This window comes from Saccopteryx bilineata, chromosome 4 (assembly GCF_036850765.1).
Source record: "Saccopteryx bilineata isolate mSacBil1 chromosome 4, mSacBil1_pri_phased_curated, whole genome shotgun sequence".
Lineage (NCBI taxonomy): Eukaryota > Metazoa > Chordata > Mammalia > Chiroptera > Emballonuridae > Saccopteryx > Saccopteryx bilineata.
In genome coordinates, this window is record NC_089493.1 from 218,571,603 (window position 1) to 218,589,951 (window position 18,349).

Consider the following 18,349-nt stretch of genomic DNA (forward strand, 5'->3'; position numbering starts at 1 on the left):
CATTGCCCACGGGTGATCAGAGGCTTTAGTTTGTTCTGGGAGGATAAATTAATATAGTTTCGGTGTAGTGTACTCACAGTCAAGTGCCTCAGGCTGTGGCATTGACTAGCACTCACAGAGATACAGTACTAGAGAGTAGAGCAAATGTTCTAACAAAGCACTTGAAGTAAGATTGAGACACAAAGAGTGAGAAGGTCTGAATGCTCTCTCATGAATAATAATTTCCTCACTGTAATGGGTTTAGCTCAGAGGTTGGGAACCTATGGCTTGTGAGCCAGATGTGGCTCTTTTGATGGCTGCATCTGGCTCGCAGGCAAATCTTTAATAAAAAGATAATAATGTTAAAAATATAAAACATCTCATGTATTACAATCCATTTATTTTCTACTGCTCATGTTCATGGTTGCAGATGGCTTGAGCCAATCACAGCTGTCCTCCGGGACAACACCAAATTTTTATTGGATAATGCATAACATACATGGGTCGTTGTGAGGTCAGGAAGTAAACATTCCTCCTTTTAATCAAGTAACCAGCTAGCTAATTGCAGAAATCCTTTTGATGAAGAAGATGGCTAAAAGAAAAAAAGATGAGGAGTATTGTATTTTTCAGCAGGAATGGACAGAGGAATTAGCCTTTGTGGAGAGAGCAGGTTCTGCAGTGTGTCTAATATGCAATGATAAAATTGCATCAATGAAACAGTCAAATATAAAGCAGCACTTCAACTCACACCACACTACATTTGCATCAAAATATCCAGAAGGGGACAGCAGGAAGAAAGCATGTCAAGAGCTACTGTGCAGAGTGCAAGCTAGTCAGCAGCAACTCTGTGTTTGGACACAACAAGGTGACTGGAATTCAGATAGCTTTGCTGATGCTTTAGCAATTGTGAGAAACGGAAAGCCATTCACAGATGGGGAGTATGCCAAAACATTTATGCTTGATGTTGCCAGTGAACTTTTTGATGACTTTTCCGATAAAGACAAGATAATCAAACAAATAAAAGACATGCCTCTGTTGGCAAGAACTGTTCATGATCATACCATCATGATGGCAAATCAAGTGAAGGCAACACAAGTGAAGGACATAAATGCAGCACCATTCTTTTCTTTCGCTTTGGATGAATCAACAGACATAAGCCATTTATCCCAGTTCAGCGTGATTGCAAGGTATGCTGTCGGTGACACACTACGTGAGGAAAGTCTTGCTGTTTTGCCTATGAAAGAGACAACAAGAGGGGTGGATTTATTCAAGTCTTTCACTGAGTTTGCTAAAGAAAACAATCTACCGATGGATAAACTTATTTTGGTGTGTACTGATGGTGCTCCGTGCATGGTGGGGAAAAACAGAGGATTTGTAGTGCTTCTTCATGAACATGAAAAGAGACCAATCCTAAATTTTCACTGCATCTACATCAGGAGGCGCTTTGTGCTCAGATGTGTGGCGAGCAGCTTGGTGAGGTGATGTCGCTGGTCATTCGGGTGATCAACTTTATTGTTGCTTGAGCTTTAAATGATTGCCAATTTAAAACGCTGCTGGATGAAGTTGGGAATAATTATCCTGGTCTGCTTCTGCACAGCAATGTGCATTGGTTGTCAAGAGGGAAGGTGCTCAGCCGTTTCGCGGCCTGTCTGAGCAAAATTCAAACTTTTCTTGAAATGAAAAATGTCAAGCATCTTGAGTTAGCTAACACTGAGTGGCTCCTGAAGTTCTACTATCTCATGGACATGACTGAACATCTGAACCAGCTCAATGTGAAAATGCAAGGCATTGGAAATACAGTCTTATCCCTTTAACAAGCAGTGTTTGCATTTGAAAACAAGCTGGAACTCTTCATCGCTGACATTGAAACAGGTAGTTTACTACACTTTGAAAAACTGGGAGAGTTAAAGATGCATGCACAGCAAGTGACCCTACTCAACACTTTGATCTCCAGCAGCTAGCAGGCTTCACATCTAATCTCCTGCAGTCATTCAAAGCACACTTTGGAGAATTTCGTGAGCGCACTCGTCTTTTTAAGTTCATCACCCATCCACACGAGTGTGCAGTGGACAGCGCCGACCTGAGTTACATCCCCAGTGTCTCTGTCAGAGATTTTGAGCTACAAGCTGCTGACCTGAAGGCCTCAGACATGTGGGTGAATAAGTTCAAGTCACTGAATGAAGATTTGGAAAGACTTGCACGACAGCAAGCAGAGTTGGCGAGCAAACACAAGTGGGGAGAAATGTAAACACTTCAACCCACGGACCAGCTGATTGTCAAAACTTGGAACACACTTCCCATCACATACACACTGCAGCATGTGAGTATTGCTGTACTGATGATGTTTGGCTCTATGTATGCATGTGAGCAGTCTTTCTCACATCTAAAGAACATTAAGACCAACCTACAATCATGTTTAACAGATGGAAGTCTCAACGCCTGCATGAAGATTAATCTCAGCATGTATCAACCAGACTCAAAGCCATCAGCAAAATCATGCAGCACCAGAAGTCGCATTAATGGTAAGAAGTACTTTATTCATCATTGGTTAGCAACAGCATAACAATTTTATTCAAAAGAATTCAGAGACTTACTGTACTTTAAAAGTGTTGGTCTTACATAAAATGCACACATTTACTTATATTTAATGTTAAACATACTGTATGGCTCTCATGGAATTACATTTTAAAATATGTGGCATTCATGGCTCTCTCAGCCAAAAAGGTTCCCAACTCCTGGTTTAGCTCTTTTATATATAAGAGAGATATTTCTGGGTGCAGGTAATTAAAGTCAGACTCAAAATGACACGGAAGGGAATTTACTAGCTCACAGAGCCAAAAAGGGCAGGGGGAGGTCAGGCTTCCGGGGGTAATCAGATCAAGGCTCCAGCTCTGCCCCTCTCTGTGTCTGCTTCATTTTTAGCCTGGTTTCCTGCACAGTAAATAAACAGCTGAAGTAGTTCCACATATAACAACATCCTCTGGAAAGGAGAATACCTGTCCTGACAATTCTTGGTGACAGCAAGAAAGTTTTCTGGAATTTTCTCACAAAATTCTTCTATAGCCCTCTGGTCAGCACTGGGGCTTGTGCCCATCCCTGAGTGCTCAGTATGGCTGAGGTAACTAGACTACATTATTCAGGGCTTACTCTTTACTAGCTCATCCATACTTCATGGCTCAAGGTTATGGGACAGAGAAAACTAATACCATGAAAAAGGCTATAAAACTAGACTGAGACACCTTTTTTTTTAGAAGTTTTATAGCCAGGAGGAACCTTCATTAATTATGATCATCCTTTCAGTTTTTACTTCATATATAGAAAACATATTCTGTATGACAGCCCTTTTCCTTTCTTCACAAGGATGAAACCTTAATCATAAGAGGAGAAGGGAAGCAGTGTTGGTAACAGCAACTTCTCTCAGGGCCTGTCAGCTTAGGCTGCCATATCACATGACTCACTTAAATGTGGAATCTAAAGGACAGTATAAACAAACAAACAAAACAGACTCATAAATCCAGAGAACGGACTGATGGTTGCCAGAGAGGAGGTGGGTTGGGGTACTGGTTGAAAAGGTGAAGGGAATTGAGAAGTACAGATTGGAAGTTATAAAATAGTCATGAGGATGTAAAGTACAGCGTAGGAAGTATAGTCAGTAACATTGTAATGACTGGTGCCCATGGGGTACTAGAAATATCAGGAGGAACACTTTGGAAGGTCTATGATTGTCTATCCACTATGCTTTACAATAGGAATTAAGACAAAGAAATACTGTATGTACACTATAATTTAAAAAATTAAGAATTGAAAGAGATTATTCTCTTCTTATAAGGCCATAGTCCGATGAGATTAGGGCCTCACTCTTTTGATCTTATTTACTCTTAATTCCCTTCTAAAGACCCTATTTTGCCTCACCTGTGGTGGCGCAGTGGATAAAGCGTCAACCTGGAAACACTGAGGTTGTCGATTCAAAACCTTGGCTTGCCTGGTCAATACACATATGGGAGTCGATGCTTCCTGCTCCTCCCCCTTCTCTCTCTCTCTCTCTCTCTCTCTCTCTCTCTCTCTCTTTCCCTGCTCCTCCCCCTTCTCTCTCTCTCTCTCCCCCCCTTCCTCTCTAAAATAAAAATTAAAAAAAAAAGATCCTATTTTCAGATAGTTGCATTGAGCATTAGGATTTCAATATACTAACTGGAGGAGAGGTGCATTCAGTACACAGCAGCGCCCAAATATTAATCATTGCCCAAGTATTTTTTGAGCATCTTACTGTACTCAGGCTTATAATAATTGGGAGTGGAGTGTAGTGAAATGAGATACTGGGGAGGGAAGAGCAGAAAATCATAAACTAGAACAAGCACTGTGAGGTAGAATAAATGCTGAGGAAACTCCAGCACGGCAGGGATCAACGAGGGTTGGAGTGTCCTGGAAACTTCATGGAGGAGCTGAGGCTTAAACTGGTATTTTGGAATGGGTGGCAGAAAGTAAGAAGTGTGTGACAGGATAAAAACCTAGATGAGGAGGTTAGCGATGGGAATGGGGGGAAAGGGCCAGGTACCATAGATGTCTTAGAAGACTGAGAAAACTTGATAACTGATCGGCATGGAGAGGACTTCGTAACTAAGGTATGGAGTAAATGGGTGAGAAGAGTGGTTCTTTTAATAGAGAAGAAATTCTGGAAGTAGGGAAGGTATGGGGGTTAAGTACATGGGGAAGAATGATGAGTTTATTTTATGAATGGGTTTTTAAAAACTGGAGAATTTACTCAGTAAAATATCTACAATGTCATGGAGAATAAAGGCAAAGAGATAAGAAAAAGTAGGATCTAAGATAATGGATATTTGGATCATTATCATTGGGTTGATAATTGAAGCTAAAAAAATAAATGATCTCTTTGAGAAAATATGTAAGATGTATGGAAAAAAGAGCTAATAGCCATTATCATCACCCCAAAGAATCTAACAATAGAAAAGGGCATAATGGTGTAAGACTACTGAAAATGGGATGGACTTAGTTCTGATTTTCTCAGGGTATGCACAGCACTTAATGCTATGGAAAATGCACATTTGTTGTTTGGCTTGATGGTTGAACGAATGAATGTTGGAAGTTTAAAATCCAAAGTGCCAAGTGTGCCTCAGAGATGTTTTGAAGTCAAGTGGCTTTCCCACTTCCACTTAATTATTGAGTGTTTTGAGCATTATCTCTTATTCATACACTAAAGCAGGGGTCAGGAAACTTTTAGCTGAGAGAGCCATGAACACTATATATTTTAAAGTGTAATTCTGTGAGAGCCATACAACAACCTGTGTACATTCTGCATTATCCAATAAAAATTTGGTGTTGTTCCGAAGGACAGCTGTGATTGGCTATAGCCACCCGCAACCATGAACATGAGCGGTAGGAAATGAATGGGTTGTAATACATGAGAATGTTTTATATTTTTAACATTATTTTTTTATTAAAGATTTGCTTGCAAGCCAGATGCAGTCATCAAAAGAGCCATATCTGGCTTGCGAGCCATAGGTTCCCGACCCCTGTACTAAAGAAATAATTAGCTAAAATGGTTTTCCCGGCACCTGAAGGGATTAATTAGCTCAGTTTTCAGAGGAGTCGTCTGGCTGTTGGACTAGTCCAGGTACATTTACTGAGGCATTCCCAGTGGGCAAGGAGCCTGGGAGAGCATGGTACTGTACTGTGACCTAGTTTTCCCTCGGAATCCTAGGTCCTCTGTCCTCAGGAATTGTGCTCTCACTGTCTTCTCTCCCTGTACCAGCTATGGCTGCTGACAGTCGAGCCTTAGTTACCTCTCTAAAGACTATCTGCTGAGATCTGCCTTTAAATTTCCTACTCCTGCCTTAGAAAAGTAGGGCTGCTCACAATCACACCCAGAGTTTTACATCCTCCAACCTCTTCTCTCCTACTTGCAGTTCTTACCATTCTAGTGTTTCATTTTTGTGGGGGCTGGGTATGGATGAGTGAATTTTATGCTACCTGAGGACTTTCTGAAGACAAAGCCTTGGTTCAGACAGGAGGTTAACATTAATATGTGTAGTGTTATAGACAATTCTGTATATGAATGGCTAGGCTTTAATTTGACAGGTGTATGATTTGAAACAGTTGATCAACTTTTCTTCAAAATGGTTTCCCCAACTAGAAAAATGAATGTAATAACTATCTTTCAAAGCGGCTATGAGGATGAATCAGGTAATGTACATAAATAGACCTTGTACAGAACCTGACAGATCGTAGGCCCTTCATAGGGTGGTAGTTATATGATGGGCCAAAGTAAACTACACATATACCATTTCTCTACAAATCACTCTGCATGGTTTAGGAGGAACCAGATTAAGGCAGTCAGACATACAATATCTCCCCTAATTTAGGAATATAGACTCCAGGTTTTACCTGGTCAGAGCATTCTGATTTCAATGATATTATTTGTAAGCTAGTGCTTCAACATACTGAAGAATAGTACCTTAGAGAACTAAACGAGTTAACAAACTTTCCTTAAATCAGAGCAATTTTCTTCTCCTTTATTGAATCAAAAAAGCTGACTGTCAAAGAGATATAGAATGGTGTAGATAAAACCCTAAGGTAACAAAACTCTGTTATGTTGTATTTCATTAGAGCTGAGCCAAGGTTGTTTTGAAAGGAAATTTCAGTGTGTAATAAGGGGGGATTGTAGCCAAAACTGTACTGCATTTTTCTCTAGGTTTTTCTACTTTCTATCGTAGAAGCATTGTCCCAAGTGGATATTCCACTGTTTGCTTTTCCCTCTTGAAAGAATCACAGTGTTAACTGACAATAAGTTGGAGATTGTCTTTGAAATAAACAATAGTAAGGTGAACAGAGAAATATTCAACTTTCCCTAAAGAAACATTTCAACTTGCCTTATTATCTTCCTCCCTCCATTGACAGAAGCAGACACCAGTAACTTTACCATAAATAAGCAGGCAGGTGCCTTTACAGCTGCTACTGAGGACTAGCCAAACCTTCAAGTTTCACTCTTCCGACTCATACTGAGGAAGACTCCACCACTCTTATGAATTAATGTTTGTTGTCATAAGTTTTATAAAACCAAATGCAGGGATGGACAAAAGTAGGCTTACAGTTGTTCATATGGAAAAAGACACCTAGGTTATGATTATTACAAAAGCTTTGTTAACTCTATTCACATACTCACAACTGTAAACCTACTTTTGCCAACCCCTGTATATTGTTTAGTTACTAGTATTGTCCTGAAAATTTTCCAGTCTTTATCTTAACATAAGGAGCATATATCATATTTGCCCAGGTATAAGATGCTCCCATGTATAAGATGCACCTTAATTTTGGGGCCCAAACTTTGGAAAAAAAGGTATTGAACTCATTTTATTCACTATAAAATTCATACAACTCCTCATCACTGTCAAAACTCCCATCCATTAGCTTGTCCTCATCTGTGTTTGATGATAAATCACTGTCTTCAACAATGAGCACAAAAACAAGAGCAAAAGAATTGGGAAATGCAAGTAAAAAGATCTAAAACCACTGTATAAGACGCACCCAGTTTTTAGACCCCAATTTTTTTGAAACGAGTGCGTCTTATACATGGGAAAATACAGTATTAACATTGCTCACTGCACAGTACACTTTCCCTTTCCACCAAAGAATGAAGATTGCATCTCCCTGGCTGAGCTAAAACATCGAAGATGTATTGCCAGAGCAGAGGGAAGCTGATCGTGGCAGAGTGGAGTGGACCAGCGCAGTGCAAAGCAGATCAGAACAGAATAGAGCTATCTAGCCAGAGAGAGGCCTGGCCTCAGGGCCACCTGGCCAGGCTATGCTGTTTTCACAGCCACACTGTAGCACCATTGAAGGGTTTGAACTGGATAAAGTTTCCTTCTTTACTTCAATCCCCTTGCCCCTGCAAAGGCTCAATGCTAGGTGTAAGGCCACTAGGCACAGCCACCACCATCACAGCCGCCTGGCCCATGCAGGTTCGCATTTGATTCGGAGAGACTAAAGCTAATGGCCCACCAGTTCTTGGCTCCATTGTTTCATTACAGTGAGAAAACACTTCCCTTTCCATTCAGGGCTCCCAAAGCCAGTGACTTATTTGAGTTTCCTAGAATCAAAGGTTTCTAGCTCACCAGCCTTATTCACCTCTGTTCCCCATCTTCTTCTCTCTGCTCAAACTCTGCACAAACTGGCTTCTCCTTCAACAATCCGCTATCTTGGCTGCCTCTCCTCGTAATGCTAATTTCAGGAACCGAGCGAGAGAGCTCCTGGTCTTTCTCATTTTATAGTGTAGAAATCAAAACCTTTAAACCAATATACAAATAAGAAAGTCTCTGATACAATGTCACTTACTTCAGGCATAAATGGGATTCCTCATAAGAGTGCACCACCCCACATCATGCAACAGCCAAGAATGTAAGGAAAAGATTAATGTTGAGAAGATCTTAGTATTAAAAGGTTGGGAAAGGCTTAGTTTAAAAACTAAGCCTTAGGCTATAATGACTTTGCCGGCTTACCTACAGTCTCCCATGCCCAATGCAAACTATAAGTGAGCAAACATATACATCATATTTGCAAACTTATTTGACCCACTCTAAAGCCAGTATCCATGACCACCATCACAGATGCCTGGCCCATGCAGGTTCGCATTAGATTCAGACAGACGGTAATGAAACAATGGAGCCAAGAACTGGTGGGCCATTAGCTTTAATCCTAGCTTGCACTTGCGGGCACGTAAAAACACACACCGGGCTCCAAAACCCACTCATTCAGTGCTCACAAAGCTACTGACTTATCTGAATTTCCTAGAATCAAAGATTGCCAGCCATCACCAGAAACAAGAACAAACAAAAAAAGATTTTCCTTTCCAGGATTCACAAGGAATATGGCCCTCTCATGATTTTAGACTTCTAGTCTCCAGAACTGTTAGAGAATAAATTTTGGTTGTTTTAAGTCTTCTGGTTTTTGTGATTTTTTTTAAGGTAGCTATAAGGCCAGGAGCCACGATTGTGACCATTCACATGCAGGTTCCCATTGGATTTGGGCAGACAGTAAAGAAATGGCGGAGTTGGAGGATGGTGGGCCATTCTGTTTATTGGTGTCTCACTAAGACAGGCAAGCCACAAGAGAAGACAAGGGAAAAGCAGAAAACCTGCTTTTCCCATGAAGGGCAAGGGATCAGGGAGGCCCCTGCAATGGTGATAGCAGGAACCAAGAGAGAGCAAGCTCTCAGTCTGCCCCACTTTATAGTATAGAAATCAAAACCTTTAATCCAATATAAAAACAAGGAAGTCTCTGATACAAAGTCACTTATCTGAGGCATAATGGGATTCCTCATGAGAATACACTACCCCACATCATGCAATGAGTCAAGGGTGTGGGGCAGGGTTCCCCAAACTACAGCCCGCGGGCCACATGTGGCCCCCTGAGGCCATTTATCCGGACCCCTCCGCACTTCTGGAAGGGTACCTCTTTCATTGGTGGTCAGTGAGAGGAGTATAGTTCCCATTGAAATATTGGTCAGTTTGTTGATTTAAATTTACTTATTCTTTATTTTAAATATTGTATTTGTTCCCGTTTTGTTTTTTTACTTTAAAATAAGATATGTGCAGTGTGCATAGGAATTTGTTCATAGTTTTTTTTATAATCCGGCCCTCCAACGGTCTGAAGGACAGTGAACTGGCCCCCTGTGTAAAAAGTTTGGGGACCCCTGGTGTGGGGAAAAGTTAGTCTTAAAAATAAGTGTAAGGCTATAACTACTCAGCCTGCTTACAGCCTGTCCCCCACACCCAATACAAACTATAAAGCGAGCAATCATATATATCATATTTACAAACTTATTTGACCAACATTCCATCCCTTTTGCTCGCTTCACAATCTAAACCACAAGTATCTTCCATGGTGGTCACTGTTCAAGGAGTGGGATACATTGCATAAACAGAAACAGTACCAACTACAGCAATAGGATTAACAAATCAAAAGCTATGGGCGAAATGAGAGAGCTGTCAACGGCACCAAGAGAAGCAAATCTTTTTCCTCTGGCAGAATACAGGCCAGAGTTTTGTCTGCAGACAGCACCGTAGCTGGTACCAGATGCTGCCCTGAGCAGGCATACCAAACCTTATTGACCAATACACCAGCATCTGCTGGTTCTATGTATAGTAAAATAGGAGAACTCATTATTGAACATAAAGAAATTACAAAGGTGCCCTTCATAATGCTGTCCCCCTGAGCACTCAAGGGATAATACACTTCTGCCTTAGGTGGCCAGGAGCTGGTTGCCAATAAGTTAACTGGAGGTCCACCTCTAGTCCCTCTCCCCATGGTGCCAACAAGGCCCCCATCTTGGGTGGGGGGCCTGTACAGTCCAGGGCCAAGTCCATTGAAGCCATTGTCCTTTAAGGAGGGCTGTTGGAGCAGGTAAGAGCACATTGCCCTGCTGTCCAAAACCTGGCTTGAGTAAAATGTCCTTGGTGCGTATCTGCAACTGAATGGGGGCAGCTGCCCAATGCAGGAGGGCCTCCACTGGAGCTGGGCTCCCCCGTCGAGGTCTCTCATTCAAAATCCGGAGTACTATCCACAAGCGGCGTGTCCATCCAGTAAGGGAGCCGGTGCCCCCCTCCTGTTGCAGTCCCTGCTTTAAGAGTCCATTATACAGCTCAATGATACCAGCAGCCTGGGGATGGTAGGGAACATGGTACTTACAGTCCGCCCCCAGCTCTTGAGCCCATTGCCTCACCATTGAACCAGTGAAGTGGGTACCATTGTCACTTTCAAGGACCAGCAGTCGCCCGTATGTAGCACTCAGGTGGTCCAGAGCCTATATGACTGCCCTCTGGTCAGGGTTATGGGCAGGGTAAGCAGCAAGCAGACCGGTGGCAGTATCTACACAAGTGACTGCATACTGGTACTCTTCTGACTTTGGTAAGGGTCCAATGATGTCTATCTGCCCTCGTGTCAGTGGAACATGACCTCTCTGTATCTGTCCAGGTGACACCAGTGGTCTCCGAGGGTGCTCCTTGGAACACACTGCACATTGCTCACAGGCTGCAAGTACCTCTGCATAGGACACAGGCAAGTTCCAAGCCTTAACCGTAGCCCACATAGTTTTCTGTCCTGCATGGAGCAGGCACCAGTGGAGCCACTGCGCCACATCACCTGCAGATGCAGTCTCCAACCATCGCACCCCTGCCAACGTATCTGCCTCATCACTCCCAGGATGGGCTAGAGGGGCATGCCCCATGACATGATATATTGTCACCTGCTTCTGGTGTCCTATTTCCTATAAGTCCTGCCACATGGCCTGACCCCATAGTGGATGGTGCATTCATTATGGGCAACTAGCCAAACAGCTCTTAATTCTGCCCATTGGCTGCTTTGGCCTGTACCCGTGTCCATCCAAATAGTCTCAGTGGCCGGATGGAAGGCTATGGCCGTCCATTTGGCAGGTTGGCCCCTGCTGGACCCATCAGTATACCAGGCATCCTCGGGGATGGGCACCTGCCCCTCCTGGTAGGGACTGACTTCAGGTTCTGCCTCCTGAGCCCCAGCTGCACCTGACTCTAAGGTCGCATAGGTGACTGGACCCAAGACTTCCTGTAGTTCTGCCCTCAATGGACTGGTGCTAAGAGCACAGCACTGTTGCAGGTAGGCACCCCACTTGGCCAGGTGGACATTTGGGCCATACCACTACGTGGTTTGGTTGCTCAATCTCTCACTCGTCCTGCAATAGGGTATGTTTTCTTGACTGTAACTGGTGTTGTGGCTGTAATACTCTTAGTGGCCAGGAGGGCAGCAAACACAGCTGCCAGCTGTTTCTCCACTAATGAGTAATGAACTTCAGCACCTTTCCACAATTGGGACCAAAAGCCAATAGGTTGCCGTAAGCACTCTGTCCGTTGCCACAAGCCCCATCCAAACCCCTCCGAGGTTACATGAACATCCATCTCACAGGGTCTGGCAGGATCAAACACATTCAAGGCCTGTGCCCCTTGACAGTTCTCTTAGCTGCTGCAAATGAACCTTGCACCTGCTTAGCCCAATCCCAATGAACCCCCTTCCAAATAAGGTTGTACAAGGGGTATAGTAACTGAGCCAAATGAGGCATAAATGCTCGCCAATACCCCAATAAACCTAAGAATTCCTGTAACTGTTTTACCGTATTGGGCACAGGGTATGCTTGGATCTTATCTATAACTGTGTCAGGGATAACTTTTGTCTTACCTGACCAGACAACTCCCAGGAATTTAACAGATAACCCAGGTCCTTGTAATTTGTTCTCGTTGACTGCCCAGCCATATGCTTTCAAATGGGATAGCAAGGAAGGCACTGCTTGCTCCAATTCTGGAAGAGAATCACTAGTTAGCATAATATCATCAATATAATGGTACATACAAACTGCCTCTGGCTGTTTCCATTTAACCAGGTCAGAAGCCACCAGCCCATGCACAAGGTGGGGCTGTGCAAACAGCCCTGGGGTAACACTGTAAAGGTCCATGGTCTCCCTTCCCAACTGAAGGCAAATTGGTCTTGACTCTCTGCAGCTATATCAATAGAGAAAAAAGCATTGGCCAAGTCTGCCACAAAGTGGTATGTCCCCAACCCCTGGCTTAGCCGATCCATCATGTTAGCTCTCAAGGGAACAGCAGCGTGCAAAGGGGGAACAACTTTATTAAGTTCTCTGTAATCTACTGTCATTCTCCATGTTCCGTCATCTGGATGGCACACAGGCCACACTGGGGAGTTGTAAGGACTGTGTGCTGGCGGATGATCCCCACCTTTCCTAGTTAGAGGATTGTCCCTGTGACTTCTTCATAACCTCCTGGCAGGTGGTACTGTTTGGTTTTAGTCACACGCTGAGGGATGGGTAATTGCAAAGGGGAATGTGATGCGTGTCCCTGCAACACTGCCTTCATGACCCAGACCCACAGCCGGAACCCCCCGGTTGTAGTTTCCAACCACAGTCCTTGTAAGAATTCTACCCCAAAATATATTCAGGAAGAGGAAATACATACACCTTATATGGCTTAGGAGGCAGTCTTCCTATCCTCAATGGAATAGTTATTGGCTTCACTTACACAGTTTGGCTCCCATAACCGTCAATGGCCACTGGGGTCCCAGCAAACCACTCTGGGTTCCCATAGAGGAGGGAACAGTCTGCACCTGTATCCACCAAGGCCAACACCCATTGTACATTGGAAGGGGACCAGTGGATAGCCAGTTCCACGTGTGGCTTCCAGTCCCCACCCATCCCCATTAGACGGGTCCCTCGGCCTTTTTCCTATTCAAACTAGTACAATCGGTCTTGGGAGTTCTCCTCTCTCGGCTGTCTCTATCATATAATCTTGTAACCCAGCTGCCCGCGCACCAAACGTTTTATTGGTAGCTGCTGGGGCCTTTGGTTTCAGTGGCTGGAACTTCAGTTCTGGTTTAAGATGCTCCAAAGCTCCAAAAGAATTTTATTAGACTGGCCATCCAATTTCCCCTTATCTGCTCCAGCCACAATCAAATCTACCCACATCTGTGTTTGGGTAACCTTTATAGGCCCGTTTCTTTTGTGAGTCTGTTGGGGGGGCAACATAGGCAGCAGCCCTCAGTGCTTTATGATCCCGAGCAGCCTCCAGCTCTCCCAAATCTGCTACCATCTGTGTAACTGCACTGATGGGTTGCCCCACATAGGGGCCCAAGATAGCCACATGTGACCCCAAAAGGGCTGACAGGTCACTAGCAAGGACAAATTCCCTCATTTTTGCCGTGAACACTTCGTCTGGCCCACGGGACCCAGGGTTGAAAATAGCATTCTTCATACCTAGTTCCCAAAGGACCTTTACTAACTCACTGTAGCACTGCCACCGACTCATTGCCCCTGGCAATTCTCCAGCATTCTGCCAGACCATACGAATGGCAGCCATCATCCATTCTAATAGGGTATGGTCTCCTGGGTTGCCATGGCAGTTCTGAAGATGCTTCCTCGAGGAGGAGTGTGTGGTAATGGCAGCCAATTTCTCCATCTCTGTTCCAGAGAGCATGATGCCATCCACCCCTATGTCCCATAATCGTAGTAACCAGGCTACCAGGGATTCAGTAGGTTTCTGCCTAAATTGTGCCCCCAACTCCATCAGCTCTGCCTGGGTATAGGGCCGGACCACAGAGTGTTCCATTACCTGGGCAGGAGGCTGTGGCTGCCCCTGAGGGACTCTTTGTTGCGGGGTTTTTACCTTCTCGGCGACCACTTGTCAGGCTCTCAGTGTGTGTATGGCAGCTTCAGCCTGAGCCTTCTCATCCTCAGAAGAGGAGTCGCAAGCGCCTGCTCCTACTGACTCAAAGCCAATTCACCGGTATGGATGCTGCTGCTCCTTTGGTGACCGTTTAGGCTCCTGTGGCTGCTGGTTTTTGGCCAGAAGCTGAGACTTGACCTCTTGAATCCACAGCTGTTTCTCCAACAACTGCCGGTGCAAACGTTCAGCTTCCAGGGCAAACTGCAACTCGCGAACCTGTAATTCCTTCTCCAGTGCTCACTCCAATTCCAGCTTTTTCTGCTGTTCAACTTGCCATTCATACTGAAGCTTCTGACCTCAGGCAGCTTCTAGCACAGGACTCCTGGTATCCTCTTGAGTGAAAAACACGTAGCCCACGGCCCCTAAAAGGACAGCCATGGGGAGCCAGGGTAGCAACCAGTCCTCTACCCTACCTGTCAAGGGTGGCGGCCCTATACTGATCTCCAAATCCTGATGCAAACTATGCCAGTTGTAAGGCCAGGAGCCGCCATTGTGGCTATTCACATAAAGGAAAACCTGCTTTTCCCATGAAGGGCAAGGGATCAGGGAGGCTGTAAAGCCAGTGGGCACGGGCACCATCACAGCAGCCTGGCCCATGCAGGTTTCACATTGGATTCGGACAGATGGTAATGAAATCATGAAGACAAGAGCTGGTGGGCCATCATCTTTAATTCTAGCTTGCACCCAGCAGGAAGTAAAAACACACACTGGGCTCCAAAACCCTCTCATTCAGTGCTCACAAAGCTACCGACTTATCTGAGTTTCCTAGAATCAAAGGTTCCTAGCTCACCAGCCTTATTCACCTCTGTTCCCCATCTCCTTCCTTCTTCCTGCACAAACTGGCTTCTCTTCCAACACTCCACCATCTTGGCAGCTTCTTCTGGCCTCCTCCATGTGGCCTTTCTCTGCTTTTCTCTCTAATACTAATCTCAGGAACCAAGAGAGCAAGCTCCTGGTCTGCCCCACTTTATAGTGCAGAATTCCAAACCTTTAATCCAATATATAAATAGGAAAGTCTCTAATACAAAGTCACTTAACTGAGGCATAATGGGATTCTTCATGAGAGTGCACCACCCCATATCAAAAAGGGTGGAAAAGGCTTAGTCCTAAAACCAAGCCCCAGCTACAAGGATCCTGCCTGCCCACAGCCCGCCCCCAACACACGTTAGTATCACCTGGGCGATGGGCTTCCATGTGGGCAGCGCAATCTTTAACAAAGTGAGCATAACATATTTTATCTGCCCAACAGAGGCCCCTGCAATGGTGATAGCAGGAACTGAGAGAGAGCAAGCTCCCAGTCTGCCCCATTTTATAGTATAGAAATCAAAACCGTTAATCCAATACACATGCAAGAAAGTCTCTGCTACAAAGTCACTTATCTGAGCCATAATGGGATTCTTCATGAGAATACACCACCCCACATCATGCAATCAGTCAAGGGTGTAGGGAAAAGCTTAGTCTTAAAACTAAGCCTTAGGCCAGGGGTCGGGAACCTTTTTGGCTAAAAGAGCCATGAATGCCACATATTTTAAAATGTAATTCCGTGAGAGCCAAACAATGACCCATGTATGTTATGCATTATCCAATAAAAATTTGGTGTTGTCCCGGAAAACAGCTGTGATTGGCTCCAGCCACCGCAACCATAAACATGAGCGGTAGGAAATGAATGGATTGTAATACATGAGAATGTTTTATATTTTTAACATTATTTATTTTTTAAAGATTTGTCTGTGAGCCAGATGCAGCCATCAAAAGGGCCACATCTGGCTAGAGAACCATGCTAACGACCTGGCCTGCTTACAGCCTGTCCCCCACACCCAATATAAACTATAAGCGAGCAAACCATATATATTTACAAACTTATTTGACCAACAGTAGTCATAAGACACTAATAGAGGGGCCAATGGAATAAAGGCATTTATTGGGCTCTTCCTGATGAAACTGCTCAAGGCACTCACTCTTAAAGGATCACCAGCCAGAGGCGTTTGTCCACTGCTTCTCTACACAGCATGGACTCCTCTGGCTGTTTTCTCACAAGGGGTTTCCTAAAGTTGGCTCTTTAAATGGAAGGAAGAATAGTGAAGGGGAGGAAACATTTCTCCTCTGCTTTAGCAATTCTGGAATTAGTAATTTGGGGAAGGATACATGTGTGATTTTGTTGCTGTAGGTTCTGGGTATGCTTTAGTTTGTCAGCATACTGTTGATTTGCATGGTGCATGTGCTGCATCTTAGTCTACTATTATTTCCTTATTATTGTAAACATCTTGAATACTGCTCTTAGAAATTCAGAGCTGTCAAGATGTCTAGATTATAATTGTGCCTTACACTAAAAGGTAGAAATGTTTATTTCCTTAAAAAACAACAAATAAAGCAGAAACTAACTTGTTCTTTTTTTTTTCATCTCTATTTAATTAAGCCATTAATTCATTAGATAAAAATGACCTAACAAGTACAAATTCCTATATGCAGTAAGGATGAGATAGCTTTTCATTTATGCAAACATTCCTATCATCAGAAGTAGTAACTGTAATGCTTTTTCACTAGTATCATTACTGTTAGATCTCTAGATTGGCAAAATCACAAAGTTAACATCATTTTATAAGATTAAAAATTAGGGAAGTATCTTTTAATCTTCCACCTTTTTCTGTTCACTGGGAAGATTGTTTTGTGTTAACAGTGAACAGACCTTTAAATTCTACAAAGTAATGTTCTCACTGTTTTAACTTTATTAATATTCCCAAGACCTACCAGGGCCAGGGGTAATAATTTTGTTTGGATTGGAAAATGATGTTGAGAGGTTATGTAAGTCTTGAATTTAGAAGTAGCAAAAATCCATTTCCAGTAGAATTAGCTATATGATGTACCAGAATTTAACATAAATGTCATAAGCATTTGTTTTCTTGAATCACATTAGGTTATATATTAACATATAAATACTATAAACTATTATAAAGCAACTTTATTGCTTCTTGGTTCTAAATAACACCTTAACATCACTTGTCTAAGTTGGTCTCTGTAAAGCTGGTTTGAAAAAAATATTCTTTTCCTTATGTTTAACTTTGTGCCAACAAAGACAGTGATACTGTTTTTATTTCCAGTTGGGCATGTTTTTGGATCTTAAGCTAGTCTGAGTTTCTCTCACTGTTACAATCAAAAGTCCTAATAAATATACCAAGATACCAAGCTTAGTCATAAAGGCAAGGGGAGTTTGTAAGTATAGATTTTTTAACGCAAAAGCAGAGCCAGATAATTGTCACTGTTAAACTTAATACATGTACTTACATCAGTCTAAAAGTATTCTAATGTAAATTCAGAAGCAATGTGGTTCATTTCCAATGTTATAATTAACTTAAGAGCATTATTTACCTGAAGAAGTCTTATAACTTTGTACCTTCAGGGATGAAAAGAACATTGGATAGCTAATTTTCCACTTTGTAGCTGAAGAAATCAAAATGCACTTATTCAAGGAAACGTCTAGTCACAGAAGACAGAAACTAGGTCTCTCCTTGTGATGCTATAATTCCTCCTCCCATTTCTTATATTAGGATGTTGTGTATTTTTTTATTTAGATTTTATTCTTGCTCTCTCATTCCTCCCTAAATCTACTCTGTTGCTATTTTTGTTTCTTTTTAGATTTTACTCATTTTTAGAGAGGAGACAGAGAGAAAGGGGGGGAGGAGCAGGAAGCATCAGCTCCCATGTGTGCCTTGACCAGGCAAGCCCAGATTTCAAACTGGCGACCTCAGCATTCCAGGTCCATGCTTTATCTATTGCGCCACCAGAGGTCAGGCTGTGGTGATTGTTAGCTTTTAATGAACAAGAATAAAAGTATACTTCTACGAAATTTGATTATAAACATATTTGTCTAAATGTCTTTGTAACACATTTTTATGTGTATATACATTTGAGAATATGGGGGAGGCACAACTTGATCTCATCCACATATATGTATAAACACTAGAAGATGAATTCTCAGTGTGACTGTTACTAATGCTACAAATCACTAAAATTCAGACATAAAATTTAGTTTTGTTAGAAAACTCATGTTTTGAGAAGATTAGAATAATATAGCTTTTAAATTTATGTGCTTTTGAAATACT